Genomic DNA, 22,760 nt, shown 5'->3' on the forward strand with positions numbered 1-22,760 from the left:
TTTTTTTTTTAGACTGAAAGACAAAGAGAAAGAAAGACACTATAGTGTCTTTGGGGATGGACTAGAGCCTAGGTAGCATGTATAACAATGCAGAAGATATAGAGGTCCCAAGACGGAAAGCAGTGATTTTTTTTTTTAGACACTCTTGCCCTCTTCAATTTTTGGAGACGTGGTTCAGATGTTGTTTTCTCTGGGAAACCTTCCCAACTATGTAGTCATTCCTTCCTTTGAGAGTCCCCAGAGCTTTGTACTGTAGTGCAATTATTTGCCTCCTTTTGCAAGAGCAAGAATCCAGCACATGCTAGGAGACCATAGGTGTTTGTTTCTTACAGGCTAAGAGTTGTGCTAGTTAGTATCCCTTTCAAAAATCATCTTATGCAATCCTTGCAACAATCCTTTCATTTTCATCAGACATATGAAAACCTCAGGCTACAGGGACAGGTGATAAATACGGAGAGGTAAAGGCAAGTTTCAAAGGAGAGGTTTCCTGACAACAGGCTCCCTACTCTCTGCACCATAGAAACTCCATTCTCTAGAGCTGTGCTTTATTTACAATGTGAGCCAAATGTGAAATTAAAATAACAATAACAATAATGGCAACTGCACTGAAATATAAGGAGAATCAAGTGAATTTCACATTTTTTTTTACGATGACATTTTGATTTTAGAATAGTTTTAGATTTGCAGGAAAGTTTGTGAAGATCTTAGATTCTTGTATAACCCAGCCTCCCCTTTTTTTCCCTCCCTGTTGTAGGGGAACTTGGGGGGAATGGAAGGCCGACATTTGCTTTCCCTCCATTCCCAAAGTTCGTCACACACTTTTCTTAACGAATAATTGAAAAGAAGAGAATGATTATTCAGGTAAATTAAACTTATATTGAAAACAAAACATGTTAGCGAAAAGAGAGAGTGATAAAAGGGGAGAGAGAAGGGGACCCGACCTCATTTACAGACTTAATGGTCAGTCACATGGTGGTCCCAGGAGAGAGAGTGTGTGCCCCCAAAAGTCAAGTCTTTTTAAAGCCAAAGGCCCCACCTACACCTGCAACCAGTCTCATATCTGGGTGGTCCTTCTCTCCCTCAACATCACAACACTCACATCTTACTTTAACACAGTATATTTGTCCCAAGTAACAAAGCAAAGCGAACATGATTATTACCTTGCATACCTGCATTGTTTTTAGTTTTATTTTTTTCTTATCCTCATGTTATTGTTCTGTTCCCAGATCCTGTTTAGAATATCCATATCATCTCTCAGCCTATATTAGTGCTGATGGCTGCTGGAACTTTCTTTGCTTTGAAGGCTTCCTGCAGATGATATTCTTCTTGGTCACCTGACCACAGTACTTTCTTTGGAGAGTTAGCTTCATTTATATGCAGTGTCATAACAGTGAGATGCATCACTGATGTGCTTTTAGTAACGTGACTATTTAGGTCTTTCTGTGTTGTACCATTTGGAAGGAAGACTTAAGAACTGGGAGTTCGCACGTGGCACAAAGCACAAGGACTGGCGTAAGGATCCCTGTTTGAGCCCCGTGCTCCCTACCTGCAGGGGAGTCCTTCACAAGCGGTGAAGCAGGTTTGCAGGTGTCTATCTTTCTCTCCCCCTCTCTGTCTTCCCCTCCTCTCTCCATTTCTCTCTGTTCTATCCAACAACAACATCAATAACCACAACTGCCCCGGCCTTTGGGGTTATCGACAGAAACCTAGGGTAGGGGGTGAGAGAATGGAGGGGACAAGAGACACAAAGAATGAGAGCAAGACAGGAGGTCTGATCAAGCTCTGAAAATTTTATTTTATAGCCACAATTTATGCATAAACAAGGAGGAAGTTCTGCTAAGGTAGTGGGGGAGGGAGGTGGGTGAGCAACTTTCCAAACAGCTAGATGGTAATCTCAGTTCCAGTGATCGGAATGTCCTCTTACCGGCTATATGAGAGTCTTAGCTAAGGCCTTGGCTCCTGGCACACAACAATGTTAAACAATAAGGGCAACAAAAGGGAAAATAAATAAATAAATAAATAAATAAATAAATAAGGAACTGGGAGTTACTCTTCACATACTTAAGGGGAGAATAAATCCACAAATCTTTTGGAATTCTGTGTGGAGAATTTCCCACTCTATTTTATGATACCTAAAGCACATAGTAGTTTATTGTGTCAGTGTAGATTCATGGCTACTTAACGCAATTATTTTCTATGTATTTTAATGTGATTCTGTCACTCAGAATTTCATTTCCACTGATACATTTTTTAACATGTTTTTATACAGATTCTTCAAAACTTGGCATATGATTTACACATAATCCACACTTCAACTTGAAAGTTAATTGCATTTCATAAAATGTGTTGCTGAGTGAGAAGGTTCAAATATCTAGGCAATTCTAAACATACCTAAACATTTTGCAATAATGCAAGCAGTTACCAAAATCATATTCTGTTTGACAGCATTTACTCATCATTTTTAAAGAGCCAGTTTGACATTGTTTCAAATCTATGTGCCATATTAGTAAATTCACACTAACTTCTCTGTCAACTCAGTATAATTGTCATTAGATTCAAAGTGGTATTATTGCACTTTGGAGTGGTATTACAAAAATTAAAAATCATCTTTGCTCTTGTAATAATAGCAAAGCTACAACAATATGTGACAATGTCTGTACAGAAACAAACCTGAAACCCAAATAGGCTTCTACAATCCTAGACAAGAGGCCAGCCTCCAGGCAACTTTCTTCGTCTAGCATTTGCCCTTCTTCTGTAGCCAGTCAACAGCATCAGGTTGAGCCTGATGTAAAGTTTCGAGAACTCCTTTGAATCTGGAGAGGTGGCAGTCGTTGACTATGTGGGTCATAGTCTGTCTGTAGCTGCAGGTCCAGGCAACTAGGACCTGATGACACAGGACGCCTGGGAAGAGTTTGCTAAATTACCAAACTTGAATCTGGGGCACAGGGAGGCATGGCATACTGAATCTCCAACACCCAAACCCTATGTGTCTTATGTTTAAAACATTACAACAACAGAAAAAGTGAAACAAAATACTACTGAATACTACTGACCAGGTGGTAAGAATGGCAACTGTGCTTTACAATCATCTCGGAACCTTACTGAGGATAGAGCTGGTGGCTGCCATATTGGAAGTGTGAAGGAGTAAGTCCCCCAAGTTGATTCAATTAGGGATCCCCCAGATAGAAAGCTAGGTGACTGGGAGTTGGGCAGTAGCGCAGTGGGTTAAGCGCATGTGGCTCAAAGCGCAGGAACCGGTGGAAGGATCCTGGTTCAAGCCCCTGGCTCCCCACCTGCAGGGGAGTCATTTCACAGGCGGTGAAGCAGGTCTACAGGTATCTATCTTTCTCTCCCCCTCCCTGTCTTCCCCTCCTCTCTCCATCTCTCTGTCCTACCCAACAACGATGACATCAATAACAACAATAAAACAACAAGGGCAACAAAAGGGAATAAATAAATAAATATTTAAAAATAAAAATATTAAAAAAAGAAAGCTAGGTGATTTTGGTGATTAAGAGCAAACCTTTAGAGGATTAGATAATGAAGGAATTTTCCCCTTTTCCCTACCCAAGGACAGCAGAGAATTTCTGATTAACTAAAAATGTTACCAAAACCTGTCTTGTAACCTTTGTGCCATGATGGTTATCACTAACCTGCCCACTTGCTTCCTGGCACCTCATGGTAGTTTCAGAATATTTATTCTAGGAATGTTCTCATGTGACCCCCTTGAATCCCCCCACTGCTGTTCCCTTTAAAAGGAGATGAGCTCCCAGCATCTGGATCTCTCTCCCAAACAATGGGGCCACTGCTGGCACTCCAGCTTGGGGTGGGGAGGGGGGTAGGGGGGGCTCAGATTTCCTGAGGTCCCAGTGTTCTATATCTGTACATGTGTAAGTTTGTAATAATGGCTATTCTATGTGTTTGTGTGAATAAATACTTCAAATTCCCCTATTTCTTGTGTCAGATTCAGTCTGTCTCAGTTTGTAATGGGTACGGTCAGAAGCAAAATACTTAACAGAAGTCATTTTCCTTAGTTGCAGAACCTGGGGGCAGATTCTGTGAGGACATATACACTTTTTAAAAAACTTTCTAAAAATCTTTATTTGCTGGATAGAGACAGTCTGAAATTGAGAGGGAAGGGGAGAGGGAGAGGGAGAGAGAGGCACCTACATCCCTGCTTCACCACTGCAGGTGTGGACTGGGGGCTCAAACCTAGGTGCTTGTGCACTGTAACATGTGTGTTCAACCAGGTGTGCCACCACCTGGTCCCGGGCATATACACTTTTATCAGCTGATTTGACTAGGTAAAGAGAGACAATTGTCTAGGGGGCTAACTCCTGGCAGGGTAGCAGACCTAGTGCTTCCCAACCTACACACCTAATTAGTATCACGCTCTTTAGATGTCCCAATGCATAATCGGTCAGCAAGGTGATGCCATTGCCTGCCTTGTTCCCTTACTGGCCTACAGTTCCACCAGTCCCATGATGTTGCACTGGCAACACCTAGACCGAGGGTCTCAACTTCTTACCGACTTGAATCCCTGTACACAACCAGCTAGTGACAGCTCAGTATTGGCAACCTCAAACTCCTGGCTGCTTCCCACACTGGGGAAAATAATGTTTTTGTGGTGGGAGTGGTGTGATAGCATGTTTTGAAAATGTTTGCAATTGCATGTCTTAGAAATCAAGGATACCTCAAAAACAAAATAAATAAAGAAGTTAGAAGCGTCTTAAGACTGATCACAATGAACAAAGAATTAATCAACCATTCAATTTTGTTTTGCTAACAATTTACACAATATTGTTGATTATGGTTTAAAATTTTAATAATACTGATTCATAACAGAGACACTTAAATAATTATGATTGAATTTTATTCTGAAGGGTTTTTATTTAAGCATAAATTTCCATATAGTATTGCTAGGTCACAGTAAATTTTTACTTTCTTTGGAGAGTTAGCATCATTTATATGCAGTGTCCTATCAGTGAGAAAACATAAATCACACTGTCGTTTTTTGTGGCAGAAATCACACTGCCATTTTTTTTTTGTCTTTGCTTATTGAATAGTTGGCAAGCATTTCTTTTGTTTCAATGAAATCCCGAAGAGGAGTTAACAATATAATGCATTTCTGCAAACTTATTCTGAGTTTCAACCAATAAATAAGTATGGAGGATAAGATCCTTAAATCTACTTCTCATGCCGGTTTCATAAAAGGCTGACATTTTATAGAATTGCAGTTTATGGAATGATTTCAAGAACTCTATCCATGACTTTCTTTGAGTCTGCCATAGAACACTGATTCCAGTTATAGATATCAGGCAACAGAATAAAACTGTGAAGAGAACATCAGTGTCTTATTTTAAAATTCAAATTAGACTAATTTTTTGAACTTAGTATAACTAGTACAATATTTGTTATAACTGATTTTCCGGTTCCATGGCTGCCAGTTCTTAGCAACATCGCCCCGCCAGATATTCGTCGGGATGCGGCATCATCTAAGTTCATTTCCCACATCTATGCTCTACTGGACCTGCCAATATACGAGGATATCTTCGCCCACCCTTTCCAACGCTTGACGTCTCGTCATCTAATCTGGTCCCCTACGCCTACACTGAACTTCTCTGTTCCAGACTCTTGGAAACAGAGTTGGCAGTCAGCTGAGGTAAAGAACAAACACCTCATCACAGACCCCTGCAAGCGTCAACCCGGCTTTGACCTAGCACCTTATGATTGGGCCCTCCTGAATTGCTATCGAACAGGCCATGGCCAGTGCGCCGCTATGTTCCATCGCTGGGGAGCCAGAGACGACCCAAACTGCCCCTGCGGCTACAGACAGACTATGACCCACATAGTCAACGACTGCCACCTCTCCAGATTCGAAGGAGGTCTTGAAACTTTACATCAGGCTCAACCTGACGCTGTTGACTGGCTACGGAAGAAGGGCAAAAGCTAGAAGAAGAACTGATTTTTCGATATCTACTAAAATTCTTTGATAGTTTTTTAGAAACTTAAAAATACCTATTCCTTAAATCTGATCAGTCTGCATTAATGTTCGTTTGTAACTTTTTGAATTTTGTTGAGACAAAATGTAACCAAGAAATCTTAATCAGTCAGTGATTTATATCATCCAGGCCAAACTAAAATTAGTGAAAAGATATGGACAGATCTTTTTGAATTTTGAGTCGGTAAACTTTAATATTATCAGCAAGATCTTGGGTTCTATGTATAATTATACAATAGCTTCACTGAAGATCTTTCACTTCTTTGTAAAACATCCTTGAAATCTTTCCCTTCACAATTTGTGATATAGCTGTAGTAAATAAAGTCAATTGATTTATCACATCTTCATAAAAAAAAAAGAACACTTTTTTTTTTATCCATGTTATTGCTGGGCTCGGTGCCTGCACGATGAATCCACTGCTCCTGGAGGCCATTTTTCCCCCTTTTGTTGCCCTTGTTGTTGTAGCCTCATTGTGGTTATTATTATTATTACCATTGTTGATGTTGTTCATTGTTGGATAGGAGAGAGAGAAATGGAGAGAGGAGGGGAAGACAGAGAGGGGGAGAGAAAGACACCTGCAGACCTGCTTCACCACCTGTAAAGTGACTCCCTTGAAGTTGGGGAGCCTGGGGCTCAACCGGGATCCTCACTTGCCCCGGCCTGCGGGGTTATCGACGGAAACCTAGGGTAGGGGGCGAGAGAATGGAGGGGACAAGAGACACGAAGAAAGAGAGCAAGGCAGGAGGTCTGATCAAGCTCTGAAAATTTTATTTTACAGCCGCATTTTAAGCACACACCATGAGGAAGTTCTGCTAAGGTAGTGGGGGGAGGGAGGTGGGTGAGCAACTTTCCAAACAGCTAGATGGTAGTCTCAGTTCCAATGATCAGAATGTCTGCTCACCGGTTATGTGAGAGACTTAGCTAAGGTTTTGGCTCCCGGCACTCACTCAGGTCCTTGCACTTTGCGTCACATGCGCTTAACCCACTGCGCTACCGCCTGACCCCCAAGAACACTTTTTTGTATAGAGATATAAACTTAACCAATAGTTGGTCAGAGTAGTAGCCTCAGATTATTCTGAAAAAATTCTATCGGATTCTGTTGGACATTTAATTCTGAACTTAGTATATTAATGTCACCAACAATATTTGCTTGCTTAGAGTTAATCTCTTATAAAAATAAAAATATTTATTAACTTTATTTTTAAATATTTATTTTATATATTGATCATTAGACAGAGACAGAGATAAATCAAGAAAGAAAGGGTAGAGAAGGAGAGGACAGAGAAACATCTGTAACAGGTCTTCACCGCTGGTGAAGCTGCACCCTTGCAGCTTAAACCTGGATCCTTATGTGTTTTAACCTGTACACTCAACTAAGTGCTTCACCGCCTGGTCCCCTATTTATTAGCTTTATACATACACAATCACATCAGAAAAGTTAGCTCCTTCATTTTGCTCTGCCATAGCAAATTACAAGTGTCATTCTTGTGAAAACTTTGTCATCTTTTCCCAGTTTTTTTTCCCTTAATTATTATTGCTGCTATGGTCATTTCTACTTGATTTTGCATGGATATTTAAATTCAAGATATTGCCTGTGTCTACTTTTTTTCTAGACATGTAATATAATGTTATGATTAAAGTGGTCCCTGAATTTAACTGTCAAGTCCAATTTCTATGGCATCATTGTAACTTCTGCTATCTATGTGAAGTAGTCGAATAAACATTACAATGATACCTCTGTGCATAGACAAAAAAGAAAAATCATTCAAGCTGAATCAAACCATTGACACCTATTAGATTGGTCAAGTGTTTCTGTGTCAAATAGGAATGACGCACGTGCTAGAAATTGGCTCAATAATGCAACAATTATATCTTACATAATGAAGCAGTCAGAATAAAATGCAATCCTGAAAAAACAATTAAATAGTGTTTAGGGGGAACAGAGTTTACACTGCCTTAATATTTAAGCTGAAATGAAAGCTAAATAAATAAACAAAGCAGTTCTATAATCACACTGGCCGTATTGTAAGCGTTCAATAGCTGTACATGGGTGGTAGGAGTTATACTCTAAATGATCTGACTTTACAAAGCCCAAGGCAAAGAAAAATCTTTAATTGTGTAACCAAAGGCTGAAAAAAGCGACTTGAGATAGCTTATACGAGTTTTCTGCCTCAATATGCTTTGTGTGGGTTTGTTACCTGAGTAAAGAGAAAAATAGGGAAAAAAAGGGGGGGTGTCTACAGTGGAAAAGCGGGACTCTCAAGTAAGTGTGGAATCGCAAGTTCAATCTCCAGCAGCACATGTACCAGAGTATTGCTTTGGTATTTTCTCTCTCACTCTCTCTTTTTCAAATTGCCAGCAGGGTTATTGTGGGGGCTCAGTGTCAGCATGATAAACCCACCACTCTTGATGGCTGTCTTGTTTTTCTTTCTGTTTATTTGATAAGACAGAGAGAAATTGAGGGGGCGGTGGAGAATGGGGGAGAGAAAGAGAGACACCTACAGCACTGCATGTGAAGCTTTCCCTTTGCAGGGTTATGCATTCATCAATAGGGAAATTGTCAAAGCATTGTACTTATCTATGTATCCAGAACACGTCTGCTGGTTAGAATGAGGGGCAGAAGAAAGACCCAACACTGGCCGCCAGCTATAGACCAATTTCTCTCCTCTCCGTGTGTTACAAACTCCTTGAGAGGCTGCTTCTGTCACGAATTTCTCCTCTTACAGAGAAATTCCTATCACCCGCCCAAGCTGGTTTCCGCCCAGGAAGATCTACCTGCGAACAAGCCCTGGCCCTCTCAACTTACACTGAAAATGGATTCCAGAAGAATTTAAAGACGGGTGCTGTCTTTGTTGATCTCACAGCAGCCTATGACATGGTCTGGCACCGTGGTCTCCTAGTCAAGATCTCAAGATGCCTGCCTCCATGGGTGGCCAACACTATTATCCTTTCTTCTCCAAAACAGAAGATTCCGGGTGCATCTGGGTGACAAGTCTAGCAGATGGAGACTTGTCTCAAGTGGCCTCCCCCAGGGCTCTGTTCTGGCTCCTACGCTATTTAATATTTACATCAATGACCACCCAGAAACTTCTTCAAGGAAGTTCATCTACGCCGATGACATCTGCTGTGCAACTCAGGAATCCAAGTTTGACATCCTCGAGGAAACACTCACGAAAGACATATCTCTGATATCTGATTACTGTAAAAAATGGCGACTAATCCCTAGCACTGCAAAAACGGTATCATCTGTTTTCCGTCTACACCATGCCTCGGCCTCGAGTGAGCTTAATGTGCAGCTTGACGATACGAGAATCCAGCATGAAGCCCAGCCAGTCTATCTTGGCGTTACTCTCGATCGCACCCTGTCATTTCACAAACATCTCATAAAAACTGCAGCAAAGGTGGGTGAGAGGAATAACATCATTGCAAGACTGGCCAGCTCCTCATGGGGCACAAGCGCTTCCACACTACGATCATCATCTCTGGCATTATGCTATTCCACTGCAGAATACTGTGCCCCAGTATGGTTCTGTAGCCCCCATGTCCACTTGGTTGATTCCAAATTAAATTCCTCCATGAGGATAATTTCTGGAACCATCCATTCCACCCCGGTTCCATGGCTGCCAGTTCTTAGCAACATCGCCCCGCCAGATATTCATCGGGATGCGGCATTATCTAAGTTCATTTCCCACGTCTACGCTAGACCAGACCTGCCAATATATGCGGTTATCTTCGTCCACCTTGTCCAAAGCTTGACGTCTCATTATCCAATCTGGTCTCCTATGCCTACACTGAACTTCTCTGTTCCAGTCTCTTGGAAACAGAGTTGGCAGTCAGCTGAGGTAAAGAACAAACACCTCATCACAGACCCCTGCAAGCGTCAACCCGGCTTTGACCTAGCACCTTATGATTGGGCCCTCCTGAATTGCTATCGAACAGGCCATGGCCAGTGCGCCGCTATGTTCCATTGCTGGGGAGCCAGAGACGACCCAAACTGCCCCATGCGGCTACAGACAGACTATGACATAGTCAACGACTGCCACCTCTCCAGATTCAAAGGAAGTCTCGAAACTTTACATCAGGCTCAACCTGACGCTGTTAACTGGCTATGGAAGAAGGGCAAACGCTAGAAGAAGAAGAAGACGGGGCAGAATACAAAATACCAGCTACTTCACAGACTGACAAAAGAACCTGGTAGCTAACCAGATAGTTTCCTAATCTGAAAAATTGCTCTCCCAATTTTGACACCTAACATCTAAAGAGCAGGATGGACTTTCACAGGGCATCTTGTATATTTACCCATCTGATGCTGAGATGGTCTAGATTCTACACTCAGATTCAAGTGGAAGAAGTCTAGTGACAGACATGTCTGGTGTAGCTAAGGCAGGGTCCCCATTTCTGTCTGGCTTTGATTTTTTCTAACACTTTGCTGAATAGTGGGTCAAAAGCTTTCTCCCTGTCCTTGCTTTCCATTTCCAGGGTAAGTCAAATTTCATTTTTATGGGGATGGGGTGGGGTGGTGGGGCAGTGGATATGTCTCTCAGAACCTCTTTCCTTTTCTTTTAAAAAAATATTTATTTATGTGGCGCAAAGCACAAGGACCGGCCTAAGGGTCCTGGTTAGAACCCCGGCTCCCCACCTGCAGGGGAGTCGCTTCACAGGCAGTGAAGCAGGTCTGCAGGTGTCTATCTTTCTCTCCTCCTCTCTGTCTTCCCCTCCTCTCTCCATTTCTCTCTGTCCTATCCAACAACGACAACAACAATAATAACTACAACAATAAAACAACAAGGGCAACAAAAGGGAATAAATAAATAAAATAAATATTTAAAAAAAAGATTTTTAAAAAATTATTTATTTATTTATTTGTGAGTGAGTGAAATAGGAGGGGGGAGAGGTAAGGAGAACCAGAACATTGAGGTTGGGCAATGGCACACCTGGTGAAATGGACACATTACCATGCATAAGGACCTGGCTTCAAGCCCCTGGTCTCCAGCTGGACCCGGCATTTCTGTCACTGGGTTTGTTCAACTTGAATTTGAGTGAAGAATCTAGACCATCTCAGAATCAGATGGGTAAATATACAAGATGCCCCGTGAAAGTCCATCCTGCTTTTTAGATGTTAGGCGTCAAAACCAGAAAAGCAATTTTTAGATTAGGAAACTATCTGGTTGACTACCAGATTCTTTTGTCAGTCTGTGAAATAGCTGGTATTTGGTATTTTGCCCCTCATCCTAACCAGCAGACGTGTTCCGGATACATAGATAAGCATAATGCTTTGACAATTTCCCTATTGATTAATGCATGACTCACTGGCTCTATTTATGGACTGTGCCATTCAAATTCCCCGAGACAATTTGAAACAGCTCACAGTAATCATGCTGTACTTAGACAGTTTAGAAAGCAGGACCAAACAAAGGCTTATACTAAGGTAGAATAGTTATTGTTTCCATAGAAAGAAGAATCAGTTTCCCTGCGCCTTCTTTTGTAAAACTGATCTAGTGACTTCATTCCAAGAAGTTTAAATTTAAATGAGAGATTCCTTAATGACATGCATCCTATTATTTCACTTTGGAAACATATCAAGAGTTGCAGATGAAATTATCTGAACATGCTAAGAACTCACCAATCCTTGAAGCACAGTGTCTAAATGTAAATGAATAGCCATGGTCAAAACAGAGGAAAGCAACATGACAAATTGCAAATTTGTTTTTCCCAGATGTACTGTGCTTTCACATATTTAGTGGATTTAATACACATTTGCTCTAAGCAAGAATCCGCTTTATTAGGAATAGCACATCAAATCTGACCTAACATAATTAAAACTGTTTATTGTCACCGTGTATGTAATGCAAGATGTATTTAATTCATTGATTTGTCTTAAGGGTCTCAAGCTATTATGTGGAAAAAAGAACATTCTAACATGGTGTTTTACATTAAGAATTAATTCTCCCTTTATCATTCATAATCAATAAAAAGAGGATTCTGAAATAGACACCTCAGATGTAGTGCTCTTTGTAATCTCTAATCAAAAAAAATTTAATTTATTGGATAGGGACAGCCAGAAATTGAGAAGGTAAGGGGAGCTACAGAGGGAGAGAGACAGAGACCCTGCTTCACCACTCATGAAAATTTCTTCCTACAGGTGGGAATTGGGGGGATGGAACCTGGATCCCTGTGCAATGTAACATGTGCTCTCACCCAGGTATGCAACACTTAACCCCTCTACTTTTCAATATTTCTTCTCTCTTGCTTCCTTTACAAAAGAATTTCCCTTGTGTTCTGTCCTGGAGAAATTTTGTTGTGCCCTCCCCCCTCCTCCATATGAAGCTGATGCTTGAAGGATTTACATTGGTCTTCACCATGGATTGTCTTTCTAGTTTTTATTTTTGTTTGGTTGTTTTTGTGACCTTAACACATATGCAATATACCTAGAGAGAAATGAGGTACTTAGAGTGAGTGACCATGTGTCTGAATTGTGGAATCACCAAACGCACCATCAGTGTTTTAAGAGATTTCAGAGAAAATGTACTAGGAGATATTACATACCTCCTCTCCTATAATGGAGGGTGGTCAGTTTGTAAAAAGGAGAAATGCCTCCAGGTCAATCATTGTCTGATATTTATATCCTTAGCTCCTTCCCTTCCTTTGTGCATGATTGGCTAGTTCTTATTTTTGAAGGCTATATTTAATCCTGCTTATTTGTTGGACCCCCACAGGTAAAAGTGAGTGACATTTCTAGCCAGATGTGTGTGCAGTGAGTCAGAACTCTCAGGTTCCCAAGTGAATTTTTCTTTAGCCAGCATGGTACCCGACACATGAAATCCTCAGCTCCATGCCTCTCTATTCTTTCTCTCTAACAGTGTATCCAGACCTACTTCAAGCATATATATATATTGCCCCAGGGTTATTGCTGGGGCTCCCTGCCTGCACCACGAATCCACTGCTCCTGGAGGCCATTTGTTGCCCGTGTTGTTATTATTATTATTGTTGTCATTGCTGCTGTTGTTGTTGGATAGGACAGAGAGAAATCGAGAGAGGAGGGGAGACAGAGAAGGGGAGAGAAACATAGACAACTGCAGACTGCTTCACTACCTGTGAAGCGACCCCCTGCAGGTGGGGAGCCAGGGGCTCCAACCCAAATCCTTACGCTGGTCCTTGTGCTTTGCGCCGTGTGGCTTAACCCACTGTGCTATTGCCCAACCCCCCACATCTCAATTTCTAAAGACTTTTCATCATGTAGACCAATAAGAATAAAGGAAGGCAATGACAAGGACATATCATTAAATTGGGACCTTCTCCAGGAGACTTATATCCTAGTATACCTTTCAGATTGTTGACAGAGTCCCTTCCTTAGTTGTTAAGCACCACTGGATAGTATTTTTGAACACTGCAAAATGAATGGTTTCAGTGGAGCTGAAATGTTCTAATTTTGAATACTTAGCCATCTGGAGCATTAGATGTTTAATTAAAGCTGAAAACTCATGAATGAAAAGTATGTAGCAATTCTTCTTTCCAGTGGATCTCAATTTTCTTTGTCCTTATACTCTAGAGAGAGAGAAAGAAAAAGAAAGAATATGCCTGTGGTCATATTATGTTACTTCTTGGGGTTTGTTCAGTCTTCTCTTTTTATGTAAGCTCATCTTAAAAACATTGCCAAGATCCCTGCCTTTTAAAAATCAAACATCAACTCCAAATGCAAGTCTCTCTACTATGTAAAATAACAACAGTTAGACAAAAGTACTCATTTTACTATGTTATGTGTACTTAAGGTCAGTTTCCTCCTGCTTACAAGTTTGGCATTTATTTTGGAGTATACTCCACCTTGTTAAATTTATTTAACAACTGGCATCAGCCATAAGATAAAATAAAAAATGATGACCCTATTTTTGACATTAGAGGAAAAGGGCTTTCTATAATGACTGAACTAGAAAAGAGATGTAAAAATTAATCAGTTTTGATATAATATTTAGACTTTACAGTATTGATTTTTATTTCATTTTACTAATTTTGGATAGAGACAGAAACATTGAGAAGAAAAGGGGGAATGGGGAGAGGTAGAGAAAGAGAGACGCTGGGGGGTTGGTTGGTGGCATAACTGGTTAAGCACATATAGTACAAAGCATAAGGACCCGTGCAAGGATTCAGGTTCGAGCAACTGGCTCCCTACTTGCAGGGGGTTGCTTCCCAAGTGGTGAAGAAGATCTGCAGGTGTCTAACTTTCTCTCTCACTCTCTATCTTCCCCTTCCCTCTCAATTTCTCTTTGTCCTATTAAAAAAAAAAAAGGCCATAGGAGCAGTGGATTCATAGTGTAGGCACCAAGCCTCAGAGATAACCCTGGAGGCAAGAGAGAGAGAGAGGAGAGAGAGAGAGGACTATAATTATCACTCAAGATTATTACATTATCATACTGATTTATTACTCAAAAAGCTTTCCACAGCAGGGATCCTAGGGCTTAAACTCACATCCTTGTACAACAAAAACCCACATCCTTGAAGAACAATATCTATGCTCTACTGATTGTATCACCAGCTGGTTCCTTACTTTTTCATCATCAACAAATTACAGATTTTAAGAGTTCCAGTTTCTCATTCTCTCCTGAATATAGTAAAGGTGAGTAAAAGCCAACTAGGTCTATATTATTTAAGGAAACTAAGATATGGCTAATGGCTCAGTAATCCAGGACTGGCAGATGTGGTCTCAGACCCTTCTATGCCTTTGAAGATCTTGTAGAGAAGCAAGAGAGCTTCAGCAGCAGAGAGACTAGAATGAAACAGTCAATGCCAACCCAACAGTATATTATATGCTCCATTTCTCAGTATTAAAACTAATTTCTCACTCCCTACCCTATTTTAATTAGGTCTATCCTCCTGTTATTATCTAGCAGCACTCCTTGTTTATGTCCTAAGAGCACCTATTACATCTTGGAAATTTACATTCGTGTGTGCTTCTTTATTCTCTGTGCTCTTCTGTAGATGATAAAGTTCTTTTATTGTTGTAGTTATTATTGTTGTTGTTATTGATGTCATCCTTGTTGAATAGGACAGAGAGAAATGGAGAGAGGAGGGGAAGACCGAGAGGGGAAGAGAAAGACACCTGCAGACCTGCTTCACTGCCTGTGAAACCATTCCCCTGCAGGTGGGGAGCCAGGGGCTGGAACTGGGATCCTCAAGCTGGTCCTTGCACTTTGTGCCACATTCACTTAATCCGCTGTGCCTGACTCCCAGATGATAAAGTTCTAATGGAGATGCCTTGTTTGTGTTTATCCACTGATATATATCAGATCGATTATGATAGAGAGCAGCATATATATAGGGGAGTCGATGGGAGTCAGAGAGTGAAAGAAGAATGAATGGAAGAAATATAGGATTTTGAAAGCTCGCTGATGTAAAGGTAAAGCGCTTCAGTTTGAAATTTGGTGTGCTATTAAGCATGTGATCTGGGAGTCTGGGGAGTTGTTGTTTAGGATACAGTATGCTAGATGGAAGAAACAAGGGAAACAGACACAAAATGCATATGTGCAATGCTGAGATGCAGAGGAAAGAGAGAGAGAGAGGAGATCCAGAGCGGAGAGGGAACATAATTCTTTATTCACGCGAGCACCTCAGAGTTGGGTGAGAGTGCAGAGGTTTGGGTCACGTGGAGCTAGCCAAAATGGCCGCCTAATGCAACAACCTTCCCTGCAGCTAATCACCAAAGTGAAAAGCAGGCAAGAAAGAGAGGGGCGGAAGAAGAATGGCTTTATAGGACAAAAACCGGGAGTGACGATCCGGGACAGGATTGGTTGGGAAAGGCATTCCGAGAATGTCCCAGCTCTCTTGGGAACTGGCAATAGCCTGAGGGGACAAGATGGCAGATGTGACTGCATCTGCACAATTTCCCAGCACATATGAGCACCCTCATCAAATATCCAGAGTGGATGCCTTATGGGTCAGTTCTAGAGACACATTCACACTCCAAGGAGTGGAAAAGTGAGTCTGTGCTTTCTTGGCAACTGGTTTCCAGTTCTACTTCTGTTAGGGTGTCATGTGTAGCAGCAGTAAAATTTAATCCTAAAAGTAGCTTCGAAGCATTTCAGAGTGCTCTATGCTCTGAGGAAGTGCTCTGCAACAGAACCTCCTGATTCTGTGTAACAGTCCCACGACGTAGATGTTATTCTTGAACCCATTTTACACAGTTGTCACTAAGTAACCGGAATCTAGTTCTTATTCTGATATCTGATTGTATCTGATTCATTTTTCTTCCTTGTGCATGAAGCCACTGGGGCAGACATACATACACCTATGTAATTAATGTTTATTGGCTGTACATAAACATGCTTACATCCACCTAGTCAAATGGTTCCTGGACACTCCTTACATGCACAGTACTCTTCTAGAAGCTGATAGTCTGTCAGCAAATAACAGAGATGTCTGTATTCTAGAGGGGGGACCAAACCACACCCAATAGCTAAAATAACTAAGAAGTAAAATATTTTGTGTTTTAAAAGGCAATAATTGAGTGGAAAATCAGCTTTAAAAAAAGTTGAGAGTCAAAGGGTTCAAGGAAAAGGGAAGTCATGTTGCTTCTTTATGTAAGGAGTTCACACTGGGCCTCAGCTAGACACTAACATTTGAAAAAAAAAATGAAGGAATTAGGGCTGGAGCCTTGCAGATATCTGGGGGCAGAATGTTCTAGGCCAAATGAACAGCTGGTGCAAAGGTTGTCAGATGGAGTAAGGGAATTGAAATCAGATGAAGCCAGTATTTTCCAGGAGCTGACACTCTTTGTGGCAAAAATGCAAAACATACAAACAAAGCAACTAGGCATAATTGCAGTTGAAGGCAGTAAGTCTTAAAATGGAAGGTGTGGGGAGTCAGGTGGTAGCGCAGCGGGTTCAGTGCAAGTGGCACAAAGCACAAGGACCGGCTTGAGGATCCTGGTTTGAGCTCCTAGCTCTCCACCTGCAGGGGAGTCACTTCACAGGCATGAAGCAAGTCTGCAGGTGTCTATCTTTCTCTCCTCCTCTCTGTCTTCCCCTCTTCTTTCCATTTCTCTCTGTCCTAGCCAACAACAATGACATCAACAAAAACAACAACAACAACAAAAACAAGGGCAACAAAAATAAATAAATAAATAATTAAATATTTAAAAAAAGGAGATGTGTACTCCTTTGGTGAGATCACAAAACCACAAGGACAATTGACCAGAGGAAGTTGGAAGCCTTGACTGAGTAGCTGGTGTTATCACTTCTTTTAAACATAGGAATTATTATTATTATTATTATTATTACAGGTTGGTAGGGGATAGGGTGGGGTGGAGGGGATGACAGAAAGCCTGAAATAAACTCATCAAAGCATTGCAAGTTCTGGCAGAAAGAAGTACTTTGTCTGGTGCCCACAGGTGGTGAAAGCTTGATGGGTTAGAAGGGAGGTTGAATGGGGTCAGAGGACTGCTTACTAGAACATTCTCTTTGAAGCTGATGGGGAAGCTTGGAGGATTTTTTTTTTTTTGAGGGGCATGCTTTTATAGAGAAGACAATTGAAGCTCTACTAGAATCAGAAACATCTAGAAAGGGCCACTCATCGACTCTGGACTCTGTGATGAAGCCTGAATTAAAGCCCAGGCTGTGCTACCTCAGAACTTGCAAAGTCTCTCTCCTAGAAGTTCCTGCATTTATTATTATTGAGTAGATGCTTAAAATGTGCATTTCTAACACATTTCAGGTGGTTCTGGTTTTCTGCTCCAGGCCCACTCACTTAAAAAACAAACAAACAAACAAACAAAAAATATATATATATGTATTTGTGGCTAATAGTGTTTTACAGGGTTGTAAGACTATAGGGTATGTTTCCACACAGCACCCACCGACAAAATTTAATTTTGTGCCTTCCACCCTCCCAATGTTAACTATCACAGTTCATAGTTTTCACAACGTTTTATAGACTCTTTCTTTCTTTCTTTCTTTTTTTTTTTTTTTTTGAAAATCCATGTGCTTTAGTTCCCTAGATTCCATATGGGAGTGAAATCATCCAGCAGTTTTCTTTCATCTCTTGTTTTGCTAAGCATAATCACCCAAAGTTCTATACATTTTGATCCAAAGGACACCCACTTTTTTTCACCATTTTATCATTTATAGTACAGCTGTTGACACATGGCTACGATTTCTCATGCTCCACGATAGGTGTCTGCAAAATGTGTGCACATCTAACTTAGATCTTTTTTTCACCACCATGCACTGGGGCCCCAGAGTAACCCCCTACCGTCTGCTGGTCACCCCCCCCCCCCGCCCTTCTTCTCCAGAATCCTTGGCTTTGATGCAATACATTAAAACCAGTCCAAGTTTTACTTGGTGATTTCCCTTTCTGTTCTCATTTCTTAAGTTCTGCCCATGAGTGAGTTCATGCCAAATTCTTCTTTCTCTTTCTGGCTTATCTCACTTAAACATGATTCCCTCAAGCTCCAATCAAGATGAGGGAAATGATTTCATTTTTCTTTAACAGCTGAGTAGTATACCTTTGTGTATGTAGACCACAACTTTCTTACTTATTTCTTACCACAACTTATTACTTCTTTTTTTAAAAAAAATTATTTAGTTATTCTTTCCTTTTTTGTTGCTCTTGTTTTATTGCTATAGTTGTTGTTATTGTTGTCATTGTTGGATAGGACAGAGAGAAATGGAGAGAGGAGGGGAAGACAGAGAGGGGAGAGAGAAAGACAGACATCTGCAGACCTGTTTCACTGCTTGTGAAGTGACTTCTCTGCAGGTGGGGAGCTGGGGGGGGATTCTAACTGGGATCCTTATGCAGGTCCTTGCACTTTGTACCATGTGTTGGGAAATTGTTGAGGATGTGGTTGAGCTCAGCAGGGCTTGACTTGAGGGCACATCTACAGAATCATTGTTTTGCCTGAAAGATCCCCACCAATTCCATTCCTTTGATCTATCTTCTTTCTACCCTCAAGACCCTCCTGCCTCCAGGGTATTATTATTAATCCTACCAGTTAAAACCCTTGCAACAGTTGCTAAGGAAGTTCCTACCTTTCCAGCCCCTTCCATTTTTCTCCACCCCTCTCCTAACCATGTATGGTATTGTCAAGCCACTTCCATTTCTGGCTTGTCTCTTCTATGTCCCCAGCTGGAGGAGGGTGGGTTTGCAGACCGGGAGGCTGACACCCGCCATTGCGGTTTGCGCCATGTGGCTTAACTAGTTGTGCTAGTGCCACTCTGGGGTGCTCAATGAATAAAGATTTGTATTGCTTTGCCGCCAAGAGCTTAGTTCCTGGGTCATCTCTCCCTCTTGAGACGCTAGCCCAACACGCTACTGCCCAACTCCCCTTAATTATCTTTCTTTGGACACCTGGGTTGATATCAAGATTGGGCTATTACAAATTGTATTGCTCTGAAAATGAGGGTATATAGATCTCTTTTGATATGTGTATTTGCTTCCTTTGATGTATCCTGAGGAGAAGAGTTGCCAGGTCATAGGGCAAGTCCACTCCAAACATTCTGAATATTCTTCAGACTGCAGACTGTTTTATACAGGTGTTAGATCACTTTGCATTCCCAGTAGCAGGAAACACCCACTTCTAATCGGTGTCCCTGGCTTTGTGAGCAGTGTGAGTTTTTCCCAATGTTCACTTGTTATTGCCTTCTTACATCAAAACCAGCCTCCATTGGCTCTCCAAGAACTTGAAGATAAACACTGAACTTTTGGAAGGCAAAATGAAGGCCTGTGTGAGTTGGTAAGTGCTTGTAGTAACATGTTTTTGTCTAGAATTGCATAAGCCAACCGATTTTCCTTACAGGTTGACAGGTTTGATTGTGTGTTTGGAAGATTCCTTGGACCCTTCTTCACATGTGTGACTGCTTGTATTGTTGTTGCTGATTATGATTTTGATTTAGGTTTTCTGGTTGGACCGCCAAAACTTAACTGTGTGTCCCCTGATTCACATATAATAAAGTCCTTCTAAAAGACTCTTGTGATTTCCTTTTGCTTTTCTTAAAAAGTGAGATTAGGTGTCGGGCGGTGGTGCAGTGGGTTAAGCGCATGTGGTGCAAAGTGCAAGGACTGGCGTAAGGATCCCAGTTTGAGCCCCTGGCTCCCCACCTGCAGGGGAGTCGCATCACAGGTGGTGAAGCTGGTCTGCAGGTGTCTATCTTTCTCTCCCCCTCTCTGTCTTCCCCTCCTCTCTCCATTTCTCTGTGTCCTATCCAACAACGAACAACATCAACAATGGCAATAATAATAACCACAATGAGGCTACAGCAACAAGGGCAACAAAAGGGGAAAAAAAATGGCCTCCAGGAGCGGTGGATTCATGGTGCAGGCACTGAGCCCAGCAATAACCCTGGAGGAAAAAAAAAGTGAGATTAGCCAATGGAAGGGATGGGCTATGGAACTCCAGTGGTGGGAGTTGTGGGGAATTGTACCCCTCTTATCCTATGGTCCTGTCAATCATTATCAAATCAATAAAAAATAAAAAAATTACAATGTGAGATTAGAAGTCAGCCTTCTCTAGAAGACTGTATTTGTTGTAGCAAATGCCTAGGTAGTTTGGAAATTTTAAATATTTTCAAGTCAGTAACCGAACAATCTTGGAGCTAAGCAAAAGAATGATATGCCAACAACTATTTGTTAAGATCTTGGCTTTCATTCTTTTTTAATATCATGATTGTTCTTGGTTTTTGTAGTTGTTGATAATCACACATTTAAATTGTGGTGCTCCTGTCAGTGAAATAGCTCACTTGAACTGGGTGCTGCTTTGCCAGGTGTATGTGCCACACCTGAGCCCTGCCCCCACCACACTGAAGGCAGTGGTCTCTTAAAACATTCTGTCTGTTTCTAGCTAAAGAAAATCAGACCCCCAAAATGAAATATTTTGTAGCTCTTCCAATAGTTATCTCACGCAAACAGGACTCCACAAGAGCCCCTATCATATCTTTGACCCAATTTGTGGACTACTACTACTACAACAACAACAACAACTACTACTACTACTACTACTACTACTACTACTACTACTACTACTAGCGTTTGCCCTTCTTCCGTAGCCAGTTAACAGCGTCAGGTTGAGCCTGATGTAAAGTTTCAAGACCTCCCTTGAATCTGGAGAGGTGGCAGTCGTTGACTATGTGGGTCATAGTCTGTAGCCGCAGGGGCAGTTCGGGTCGTCTCTGGCTCCCCAGTGATGGAACATAGCGGCGCACCGGCCATGGCCTGTTTGATAGCGATTGAGGAGGGCCCAATCATAACGTGCTAGGTCAAAGCCAGGTTGACGCTTGCAGGGGTCTGTGATGAGGTGGACTAACTTGTGTGATTTGTGGACTAACTTGGCAATTCACAAGAAAAGACAACAGGTGTTAATCTGAGGGCAGGAAAGTGCAAAATAGATTTGAAACAGCAGAGTCTTCCAGGTAATTATCTCAGCATGTTTTAGCTAGATTTGCACCAAGTGTTTGTCTACCCATGCTGAGCAAAATAATACTTTGTCTCTTTCATCAGGAGATCTCAAAATGCTTCATGGACATTAATTGATGCTAACCACACATCTCTTCCTCCCCCTGTTATCCAGATGAGGAAACTGAGCAGTAGGAGCCAGAAAACTCTCTTATTTGCAGCCTCCGGGCTGGGGCTAGGTGCAGTGAATAGTCATTGTTGTTCCTTTGACCTTGGGTTCATACTTCTTGGTGATGGAACAGTTGCCATCACACCTTAAATGTGGCCAACCAAGTCTAAACCTGGCCTCAACCAACTCTATTCAAAATAAACCCTCATGCAAATCGAGGAAAGATAGATGTTTATGTTTTTTGTCAATTCTCTCTCTCTCTGTGTGTGTCATTCAATGTGCACACAAGCTCATGCATATAAGTCTCCATTTTTTTTCTTTCTGTTGATAAAGACAGAGAGAAATTGACAGGGAAGGGAAAAGAAACTCTCTTTTCTAGGGAAAGAGAGTTGCTTAAAGCACCACTTTGCAACTTCTGAATCTTCCTCCCTACAAGTGGGGGTTGGGGTTGGGGTGGGCTTGAACCCAAGTCCTTGTACATGGTTATTATATGTGTTCACTACCTGGGACACCATTGTGTGGCTCCTGTGTGTATGTTTTTGAGCATGTGCCTGAACTTGACATAGAATTGTTTCTTGCTTCCATGATATTCTTAAAAACTGGAGATAACCGACCAGTCAATGTCCAAGTTCAGCAAGGAAGCAATTACTGAAGCCAGACCTTCCATACTCTACAACCCACAACAACCCTGGGTCCATGCTCCCAGAGGGATAGAGAAAGGGAAAGCTATCAGGGGAGGGGATGGGATATGGAGATTGGGTGGTGGGAATTGTGTGGAGTTGTACCCCTCCTACCCTATGGTTTTGTTAATTTATCCTTTCTTAAATAAAAAATAATAATTAAAAAAAAACTGGAGATATTGGACTTTACCCCATGAAGGGGTTGATTGATGTTCTAGGAGAATGAGTGATATTGGTCTTTCGGGGTCAAGAAGGAAGTGATTCCCAGCTACTGAACCCAGAACCTAGGGAGGTGCTAGGTCTCTAATCAGCTTCCCACAGGACAAGTCATTTTTTCTTCTTCTTATGGGAGGAGTTGAAGCTAAACCCACCTCCACACTGAAATGCTATGCTTGCATTCCCAAATAGTTGATACATTTCTTTAGAAACCATTCCAAGTTTATTCTGAATCTATAGCCTTTGCCAAAGTTTTACTCTACATAATACTGGTCGCTTGCTTTGCTGGGAAAACCCTGACTAGCTTTGTTGTTAATTT

This window comes from Erinaceus europaeus, chromosome 2, assembly GCF_950295315.1.
Source record: "Erinaceus europaeus chromosome 2, mEriEur2.1, whole genome shotgun sequence".
Lineage (NCBI taxonomy): Eukaryota > Metazoa > Chordata > Mammalia > Eulipotyphla > Erinaceidae > Erinaceus > Erinaceus europaeus.